Here is a 10686-nt window from a genome sequence, read left to right as displayed (position 1 = left end):
CCACGCCCGAACCTGCAGGGAGGTGTCTCAGGTCCCCAGAAGCTCGGGACCGGCCCCTGCGCCCCCCTGCAGTGCACGTGCGCTCCCGGGACAACAGCAGGCGAGGCCTGGGCGCGCCCCCGCCGCCCACGGCCGCGCGCGCGCTCCGCCCGCCCCCCTCGCGCGTGCTCGTGCCCGCCGCGGCGGCGGCGCGCCTCTTCTCCCTGCTGCGGGCGTCGCGGTGCAGGGGAGGCGGAGCGGAGTAGGCGGAGGCCGGGCAGGCGGCGGGCTCCGGCGGGCGCGCGCCGGCGAGCGGGGCGGGGGCGCGGCGGGGGCGGCTCCAGGGCGGCGGGTGAGGGGCTCCGAGCCGAAGGACCGCGGACCCGGGCCGACTCCGCCGGGGCGGGCGAGCGTGGTGCGTGACGGAGGTGGGGACTGAGGCCGCGGCTGGGAACCCGGCGTCCCCGCCCCCGAGCCTGACGGGCGGCCAGGCGGGATGAGGCGCTGGCGCGGGGGGCGCCCGGCCGAGCCTCCACGGCTGCCCCGGGCGGCCAAGCGCTAGGTTCGCGGCGCGGGCGGTGCTCGGCGGCGAAGACGAGGAGGACGAGGCGGCGAAGGAGGAAAGGGCGGCGGGCCCTGCGCCCGCGGAGGGCAGACACGGAGCGGCGAGCGGGGCGCAGCGAGGCCGCAGCGGCGCGGCGGGGCCGCGGGGCTCGGTAAGGCGGGGGCTGCGGGCGGGCCGGGGGCGCCGGTGACGTGGGCAGCGCCGCGGGGAAGGCTGCGGGGGCCTTGCTTTCCCTTTTGGAAAAAAAATATTTTAAAATAAAGGTTCCGGATCGAATGTTCTTAGACCATCTCGGGTTTCCCGTTCCTCCATACTCACTGCCCCAGGCTCCTGGGGGGACCCGGCTTGGGGCTGGCCGCCTTCCGCGCTAGCATCTCCGGTGCCCCCGCGGCCTCGGCAGACTGGGGTGCGGACGCATTTCTGGCCCGCTGCGGGGCTCCCAGCCCGAGACTCTGGGCGAGCTCGAGCTGCGACTCCCAGGAATGGCAGAGGACGCAGCACTCGCTGGGGACCGCCGCGGGAGCGTTTCCCTCCGGTGCCGCCCCCGGGGTGCGTGGGGGCAGGCTGGGCGACATGTCTCAGCTCGCGGGGACTCCGTGGAGTTTTCCCTCTCATCTTTCTTTTTGGCTGAAGTTGCTGCTACATTTTGGACGGTACTAGTGACTTGAGTGCCTTTTTCCCACTTGAACTGCCACCCCCGTATTTTGCTTTTCTGATTTTGTTGACTTTAATATTTATGTTGAAGATTTTTGCAAATAGATCCCAAGAAACGGTAGGAAGTCAAGCCTGATTTCTTCGTTTTAGTCTACTTATGGACCTTTTAAACTTCACCTTCTCTTGGTGAAACTTCCAAAGAAGCTGGAGGGGGGAAAGGAGACCCACCGCAGGATGCTTGGGATGCAGTTTAATAGTTAGCTTTTAGAAAACAGAATTGGGATAATTATAATTTTGATCTACATGCGGAATTGCAATTTACTTTTAAAATACTTGGGGCACTGCAGTATGCTACATGGATAGCTGGCAGCTGGGCCACATTGCATTGTTGTCAGCATCTCTTATTTTCCATTCTTTCAGACTTTTATTTGGCACAGATTTAGACGTTTTAGGTCAGTCTGAATGGGAATAACTTCTGATACATTGGTTGCTTTTGTAAACCTTGTCTATATTCATATTTCTATTGGAAGAAGAAAAAGCATATGGTGCTAGAGTACAGTGGCCCTTCGAGTCCAGGAAATGTGTTAGTTTGGTCCAGTAATTGGATTTATTGTTGCAATATTTTTGGGTAGTGATGATTGTGATTCATTAACGTATTCTTTCTTACTTATTGGGTAAACTGGAGTCTAACTGGGAATCTCAGCGTTTGTCCCTTGGACTTGAGAGTGAAGGAAATAGAACCTTTAATTGCTGCTACAGCATGACCTCAAAGTTTTTCAAGTGCTCATTTGGTATGGATTCTCTTTAATAGGGCTATTTGCGAAGATGGGATATTATGCTGTTGTGATTTCCATAGTCAGGAATATCTGGAGACTAATTCATTTTTAAAATTGGTTATGTGGTTATGCTTAACAGAGTAAGTCTCTAGGATGGTGGGGGATTGGAACTGTGCTCAAGCCAGTTATCTTCATACCATCGTCTATAGCAGGCCATGGAATAAAGCAGCACTTTGGACAGAGACTTGTCCAGACACAGCTGAGGTGGAAGCCCAGTTTACTGTATAGTGGTGCACATTGAGTTGGGTGACTGGGTGTAAGTGGGCCAGAGAAGAAGTGTTAGTTGCAAGAACCTTTTTCAGTTACATAACAGTTTTGTTTTCTAGGGATAGACTAAGAAGCAGCCAGGCAGACTCAACTGTCATTAGAGTCTTTGATGTTAGGTTGAATTCCAGTAGTTACTTTCCTTTTATTTTCTTTTCCTAACCCACACAATCATTTTCCAATCACCAGAAGCTATTCTGCAGTTGGGCTGAGACTTTAATGTCACTACATCCATCTTCACTTCTCTCTTTCTCTTATTCTCTCTTTAGATGACTTATTCAGCAGTGCTTTCCCTTTCCAAGCTGGCCTGGGTATATTGTCTTTATTGTATATATAGATTCACTGTTGACTGGAAATGCATTTAACAAATGTCCGGGACTAGCAGCTGTTTTTTCTTCAGAAGACCGTGGTAGTAGAAGAAAAATAGCATGAAATGAACTAAACATTGTTCATTGTTTAGTTTAGTTTCATAAGCAATGAGAATGTGTTAGGTCTCTTCCAGTTCCAAAACTTGGTGACGCTATCTTATTCTTAGGAAATCCTATGGTTTGGAGTTTTGGAATTTTTGATTATTCTGGGGCAGATGGCAAAGTTTATTGAGACTTTGAACTTTTTTAATTGAAATATAATATATTGGGGTGACACTAGTTAACATAATTATACAAGTTTCAGGTGCCCAATTCTACAACACATCTCTGTGCACCATATTGTGTATTCACCCCGAGTCAAATCTTCAGCCATCACCATTTTTCCCCCTATGACTTCCTGCACTTCCTGTACTTCCTCCCTTCTGGCAGTCACCATACTGTTGTCATGTCTATGAATTATTATTTTTTGTCCTTTTTTGCTCTATTCTTCCACCTCCCTCACCCCTAGCCCCCGCTGCCCCCCCCACCGCCAATAGCTGAGACTTTTGAGCATTTTTTTCTTTTTAATTTTGACTTAGTAATTTTAGAGAGGAAGGGGGAGACAGACAGACATACAGGAACATTGATCTATTCCTGTATATGCCCTGACCAAGAATTGAACAGGCAACCTCTGTGCTTTCGGGTGATGTGCTATCCAGCTGGGCTAACGGACCAGGTTAATTCTGAGCTTCTTTAAAGCATCAGTTCAGAATATCAAAGCAGATTGCAAGTTAGGATTTGTGAGAAGAGTTGTTTAGTAAAAAAATATTTTATATTCTTCATTATTTAGGGCAGAGATTGGCAAAATTAAGTGTATAGGCCAAATATGGCCCACAGCTTATTTTCTGTGTGGCCTATGAACAAGAAAGATTAAAAAAATTTAAATACTTGAAAAAAACCAAAAGAAGAGAATTATTTCATGACATGCAAGTTATGTGAGATTCAGACATCAGTGTCCATAAAAGAAGGCTTATTTGGCGCATGGCCCTGATCGTTCCTGTGTGGATTGTCTGTGGCTGTGTTGGCAGTGCAGCAGCAGAGTTGCATTCCTACAACAGAGACAGTATGGCCAGCAAAGCCTAAACTATTTATTATCTGGCCCTTCACAGAAAAAGTTTGCCAAACTCTGATTTAGGACTTAAATTTTTATGCCTTACTTAGCAGAAGCGTTATTGCCTGTCATAGCATTATAAAGGTTAAGACTCTTGGAAAGGTACTGATTTTTGCTTTGGGGCCAGATAGACTTGTGTTTGAATGCCATCTGTGGAGTAGACTTTGATCCTGGGCAGACTAACATCTTGATGCCTCAGGTACCTCCTTTGTAATCAGAGAATGACAATAGAATCTATCTTAGGCCCTGGCTGGTTGGCTCAGTGGTAGTGTCAGCCTAATATGTGGATGTCTTGGGTTTGATTCCCAGTCAGGGCACACAGGAGAATTGCCCATTTGCTTCTTCCCTTCTCCCCCTCTCTCTTCTCTCTCTCTCTTTTTTCCCTTCCTGCAGCCATGGTTGGATTGGAGCAAGTTGGGCTGGGTGCTGAGGATGGCTCTATGGCCTCTGCCTCAGGTGCCAAGAAGAGCTCAGTTGCTGAGCAACAGAGCAATGATCCTGATGGGCAAAACATTGCCCCGGTGGATCGCGGTCGGGCGCATGTGGGAGTCTGTCTCTGCCTCCCCTCCTCTGGCTGAACAATAATAAACAAGAATCTATCTTAGAAGACTGTAGCAATGAGTAAATGAAATGGTACCTGTCAAGTCGTAATACAGTATGAGAGTGTAGTAAGCATTCAATGTGTGGTAGATGATGATGATGGTTATAATCATCTAATTGTATGCCTAAAATATTTTACATCACCTTTGCTTGTTATTAACTTTTCTCCTTTACTAGACCACTAGTTTAGTGAACAGCTGATAATTGGAATAATGAGAAAATTTCCAGCTATTATACTATATGTATATTTTTATGCTATATTTGATATATATATATATTTTTTGGGGGGGTCAGAGTCAGAGAGAGGGACAAGGACAGACAGACAGGCAGGGAGAGAGATGAAAAGCATCAATTCTTCATTGCAGGACCTTCATTGTTCATTGACTGCTTTCTCATATATGCCTTGATCAGGGAGCGGGGGACTGTAGCAGAGCGAGTGATCCCTTGCTCAAGCCAGCGACCTTAGGCTTCAAACCAGCGACCTTAGGCTTCAAACCAGCAACCTTTGGGCTCAAGCCAGCGACCATGGGGCCATGTCTATGATCCCACACTCAAGCCAGTGTCTCCATGCTCAATCTGCTGAGCCCATGCTCAAGCCGGATGAGCCTAGGCTCTAGTGTGCAACCTCCAGGTTTTGAACCTGGGTCTTTCGTGTCCCAGTCTGATGCTCTATCCCCTGCGTCACCACCTGGTCAGGCTATGCTATATTTTTATTAACCACTTATTTAGAGGATTAAGAATGGGCAGAAAGATAGTTTTACTCTATTTTTCAGAGATCCTGGTTTTTGATAATTTTATGATAATATTCTGTGTTTGCAAAATCAATTTAAATATCACTTTTATTTTGGTACTGGCATTTTTTTTTGTTTAAGTGAAAGATATGTGAGAAAAACCTGTTTTAATTAGGCCAGGGCTAGATAACTTTCCTTACATGTATGCAACACTGTAAGTCTTCCTTTTTTTTTCTAATTTTAATTTTTTTTGCGAGAGAGACAAAGGGATAGATAGGAACAGACAGGAAGGGAGAGAGATGAGAAGCATCAATTCTTCGTTGCGGCACCTTATTTGTTCATTGATTGGTTTCTCATATGTGCCTTGTCCAAGGGGGGACTCAAGCAGAGTGAGTGACCCCTTGCTCAGGAGTCATGTCTAGGAGTCCCATGCTCCAGACAGTGCCCCACACTTAAGCTGGTGAGTCTGTGTTTAAGCCGAATACCTTGGGATTTCAAACCTGGGTCTTCTGTGTCCCAGTCTGACGCTTTATCCACTATGCCACTGCCTGGTTGGCCTAAGTCTTCCTTATGATTTTCATTAGCATCTCTATTGTAAGGTTGGTGGATAATGAGGGATGGTCACGTGGGGAGCCCAGGCCCGCGAACTTTGGCTAGGACCACCCACAACCAAACGCGCCAAAAGAAACTTCCTAGGAGTCCTTGGGGAAAAAGCGACTGTCAGCCAGTGAGATTTCGCTACATCATATTAGCCTGACTTGAGGACCCCTTTAAATTTGCCCACGTGGTCTCTCCATGTGCGATTTTTCTGACCTCCATCTTCCAGGCCAGTGAATCTCCTCCGAGAAACGCTCTGTACTGAGCTCTCCTTTACTATTCCACACTTCGTGGCTCTGGCCCCTTCCTTCCTTCTTGATGGGGAAAAAATATATGGTCTGCCGGAAAGTTCTGTCCATTTCTATCACAACAAGTTTTGACACGTAAGCACATGTTTATTTGGAGCATGTGTGCCTCTCTATTTTTATCACTTAATGTATACATACTGACGTAGCAAGTTAACTAAAACAAAGTTGATTCACGTTAGTCTTATGTGTGAAGCGATAGTGTACCCGTGGCTACTGATAAAGTTCATTTACGCCACTGTATTTTATACGAATTTCAACAAGGAAGAAATGCTACAGAAGCATGTAGAAATTTATTGAAAGTGTTTGGTGAAGGTACAGTTTCTGATAGGACATGCAGAAGATGGTTCGAAAAATTCGAAACAGGTGATTTCGACCTTTCTGATAAGCCACGTTCTGGGCGACCATCTTTAATCAATGACGATGTTGTTAAGACCATGTTGGAGCAAGATCCTTTTCTGACAACATCGGAGATCGCAGAAAGGCTTAATTCAGCTCAGCAAACCATTTCGGACCGTATTTAGAAGATAGGATTGGTGTGGATATATATTATTTAATAAAGTTTATTGACGGTAAGAAAAATTTGTATTTTGTTTTATTCCAAAAATGGACAGAACTTTCCGGTAGACCTTATACCTTACATCTATAACATCCTCTTAAGTTATAAGAAAACTTAATTATTATTATTATTATTTTTTTTTAAAAAATTTTTATTAATGGTAATGGGATGACATTAATAAATCAGGGTACATATATTCAAAGAAAACATGTCTAGGTTATTTTGTCATCAAATTATGTTGCAAACCCCTCGCCCAAAGTCAGATTGTCCTCCGTCACCCTCTATCTAGTTCTGTGCCCCTCCCCCTCCCCCTAACTCTCTCCCTCCCTCCCTCCCATGTCCTCCCTCCCCCCCCCCCCCTTGGTAACCACCACACTCTTGTCCATGTCTCTTAGTCTCATTTTTATGTTCCACCAATGTATGGAATCATGTAGTTCTTGTTTTTTTCTGATTTGTTTATTTCACTCCTTATAATGTTATCAAGATCCCACCATTTTGCTGTAAATGATCTGATGTCATCATTTCTTATGGCTGAGTAGTATTCCATAGTGTATATGTGCCACATCTTCTTTATCCAGTCTTCTATTGAAGGGCTTTTTGGTTGTTTCCATGTCTTGGCCACTGTGAACAGTGCTGCAATGAACATGGGGCTACATGTGTCTTCACGTATCAATGTTTCTGAGGTTTTGGGGTATATACCCAGTAGAGGGATTGCTGGGTCATAAGGTAGTTCTATTTGCAGTTTTTTGAGGAACCACCATACTTTCCTCCATAATGGTTGTACTACTTTACAGTCCCACCAACAGTGAATGAGGGTTCCTTTTTCTCCACAGCCTCTCCAACATTTGCTATTACCCGTCTTGTTGATAATAGCTAATCTAACAGGAGTGAGGTGGTATCTCATTGTAGTTTTGATTTGCATTTCTCTAATAACTAATGAAGCTGAGCATCTTTTCATATATCTGTTGGCCATTTGTATCTCTTCCTGGGAGAAGTGTCTGTTCATGTCCTCTTCCCATTTTTTTATTGGATTGTTTGTTTGTTTGTTGTTGAGTTTTATGAGTTCTTTGTAAATTTTGGATATTAGGCCCTTATCTGAGCTGTCGTTTGAAAATATCAGTTCCCATATAGTTGGCTGTCTGTTTATTTTGATATCAGTTTCTCTTGCTGAGCAAAAACTTTTAATTCTGATGTAGTCCCATTCATTTATCTTTGCCTTCACTTCTCTTGCCATTGGAGTCAAGTTCATAAAATGTTCTTTAAAACCCAGGTCCATGATTTTAGTACCTATGTCTTCTTCTATGTACTTTATTGTTTCAGGTCTTATATTTAGGTCTTTGATCCATTTTGAATTAATTTTAGTACACGGGGACAGGCTGTAGTCGAGTTTCATTCTTTTGCATGTGGCTTTCCAGTTTTCCCAACACCATTTGTTGAAGAGGCTTTCTTTTCTCCATTGTGTGTTGTTGGCCCCTTTATCAAAGATTATTTGACCATATATATGTGGTTTTATTTCTGGGCTTTCTATTCTGTTCCATTGGTCTGAGTGTCTATTTTTTTGCCAATACCATGCTGTTTTGATTATCGTGGCCCTATAATATAGTTTAAAGTCAGGTATTGTAATGCCCCCAGCTTCATTCTTTTTCCTTAGGATTGTTTTGGCTATTCGGGGTTTTTTATAGTTCCATATAAATCTGATGATTTTTTGTTCCATTTCTTTAAAAAATCTCATAGGGATTTTGATGGGAATTGCATTAAATTTGTATATTGCTTTGGGTAATATGGCCATTTTGATTATATTTATTCTTCCTATCCAAGAACAAGGAATATTTTTCCATCTCATTGTATCTTTTTCGATTTCCCTTAACAATGCTTTGTAATTTTCATTATATAGGTCCTTTACGTTCTTTGTTATGTTTATTCTTAGATATTTTATTTTTTTTGTTGCAATCGTGAAGGGGATTATTTTTTTGAGTTCGTTTTCTAATATTTCATTGTTGGCATATAGAAAGGCTATGGACTTTTGTATGTTAATTTTGTATCCTGCGACCTTACTGTATTGGTTTATTGTTTCTAATAATCTTTTTGTGGAGTCCTTCGGGTTTTCGATGTATAGGATCATATCATCAGCAAAAAGTGATAGCTTTACTTCTTCTTTTCCGATATGGATGCCTTTTATTTCTTTGTCTTGTCTGATTGCTCTGGCCAGAACTTCTAGCACCACGTTGAATAAGAGTGGAGAGAGTGGACAACCCTGTCTTGTTCCTGATTTAAGGTAGAAAGTCCTCAGTTTTATGCCGTTTAATAGGATGTTGGCTGATGGTTTATCATATATGGCCTTTATCATGTTGAGATATTTTCCTTCTATACCCATTTTGTTGAGAGTCTTAAACATAAAATTGTGTTGTATTTTATCAAAAGCCTTTTCTGCATCTATTGATAAGATCATGTGGTTTTTGTTCTTTGTTTTGTTGATATGGTGTATTACATTAACCGTTTTGCGTATGTTGAACCATCCTTGAGATTCTGGGATGAATCCCACTTGATCATGATGTATTATTTTTTTAATATGTTGTTGTATTCGGTTTGCCAGTATTTTGTTTAGTATTTTAGCATCTGTATTCATTAGAGATATTGGTCTGTAGTTAAGAAAACTTAATTTTGTTTTCTAAAGATAGACCTAGTTTACTATCTAGAGTCTTTAATATTAAGCTGCTTTTTGAAGGTTTTGGTTTAAATTATCTTACAGTTGAGAAATTAGATGTGTCTTTCAACTTCAAGTGCTGGTTTGTTTAACATTAACCTCAAACAGAGTGAGCAGATAAACACAGGCCATTGCTCTGAGTTAAACGAAACAGTATTGGGGTCACTATGGCTCTCGTACATATATCTATAAATCGTGTAGTTTCATGACTTGAGTGATGCTTAAATGCAATGGGATGATCCAGATGAGATGGAAGGACTTGAATGTTCCCGCACTGTCCTTGTTGGAACAGTGGGATGGATGGAGGAAGAGGGGCTATTCCATAAAAACATAGAGCAGTAGCACCTGGAAAACTAACTGCAGGGTTCTAATTGTAGTACCTCAAGAAAGGTATAGGCCTAAGAAGACCCAATATCCTGAGGAGACATTATTTTCTTTTGAGGCTCAGCCAACGGACCAACTAAATTTCCATCTGGAGAGATGAAGGTTGAAAGGGAATATTCCCCAAAGTAGCAAAGATTAGGTAAGTTAGTTGTTGATGGTTTCAGTGTACCTGGACAGGAGGGCCTTCCCTGGTATTTAAAGATTGTTTTAGGACAGGTAAAAGGAAGTGAGAAATGAGGTGTTTGGTTCAATTTCTCATAACAAATATATGAACCAGAATGTTCTTTGTGGAAGTAGAATTCTGGTTTTCAAAGATCTATTATTTGGCTTATGGTTACACATTTATTTACAACCTTTATGTCATGGCTTATAATATACATTAATATTGGAGGTTGTGGTATGGCTGGATGCTCAAATGGTTACAGCTTCATCCTAATATATGAAGGTGGCGGGTTTGATCCCTCTCACATACAGGAACAGATCTATGTTTCTGTCCTCTCTTTCCCCTCATCCTTCCAAAATCAATTAGTTTAACAAAATTAAAAATATTGGAGGTTGTGGAAATGAAAAGTATGGAAAGGAAAACCATGTGACCCACATTATGGAAGTGTTTTGATATGTTTACATTGTCTCTATTAGAAGAAAGGCACCATACTCTGGGAAATCAAAAATAGATATTCAGTTTGCACTTAAAAATCATACAATCATTGTTATTTAGGGCTCAGCCTTGTGATTTTGGGCGAGCCATTTGACTTCATTGTTTTTATTCTCTTGTGTGTAGGATGGAAACTGTAATTCCTGTTCCTTTCTTCATTGGAGAGATATGTGGTAAAAGGATACTTTAAGATGAGTAGTGGCCCTGACTAGTTGTCTCAGTGGTAGAGTATTGGCCTGGCATGTGGATGTCCTGGGTTCGATTCCCAGTCAGGGCACACAGGAGAAGTGACCAACTGCTCCTTCACAACCCTCTTTGTTCTCTCTCTCTCCCTC

The 10686-nt window shown here is 43.1% G+C and overlaps 1 protein-coding gene across 2 annotated transcripts in view; it reads left to right on the top strand.

Moving 5' to 3' along the window:
• The first annotated feature begins 564 nt into the window (after positions 1 to 564).
• The window catches only part of ARHGAP32 (Rho GTPase activating protein 32), a 394792-nt gene continuing 384670 nt past the window's right edge, over positions 565 to 10686 (top strand). The window contains exon 1 of one of the 2 annotated variants that reach the window (XM_066259724.1): positions 565 to 695. The gene's annotated coding sequence lies outside the window, so the exon portion shown is untranslated. The remainder of the gene's footprint in view (positions 696 to 10686) is intronic. The other variant, XM_066259723.1, reaches the window with a different exon arrangement.

The sequence above is a fragment of the Saccopteryx bilineata genome, chromosome 2 (genome assembly GCF_036850765.1).
Source record: "Saccopteryx bilineata isolate mSacBil1 chromosome 2, mSacBil1_pri_phased_curated, whole genome shotgun sequence".
Lineage (NCBI taxonomy): Eukaryota > Metazoa > Chordata > Mammalia > Chiroptera > Emballonuridae > Saccopteryx > Saccopteryx bilineata.
Note: the sequence above shows the minus strand (reverse complement) of the source record. Positions and strands in the feature narration are given on the sequence as shown.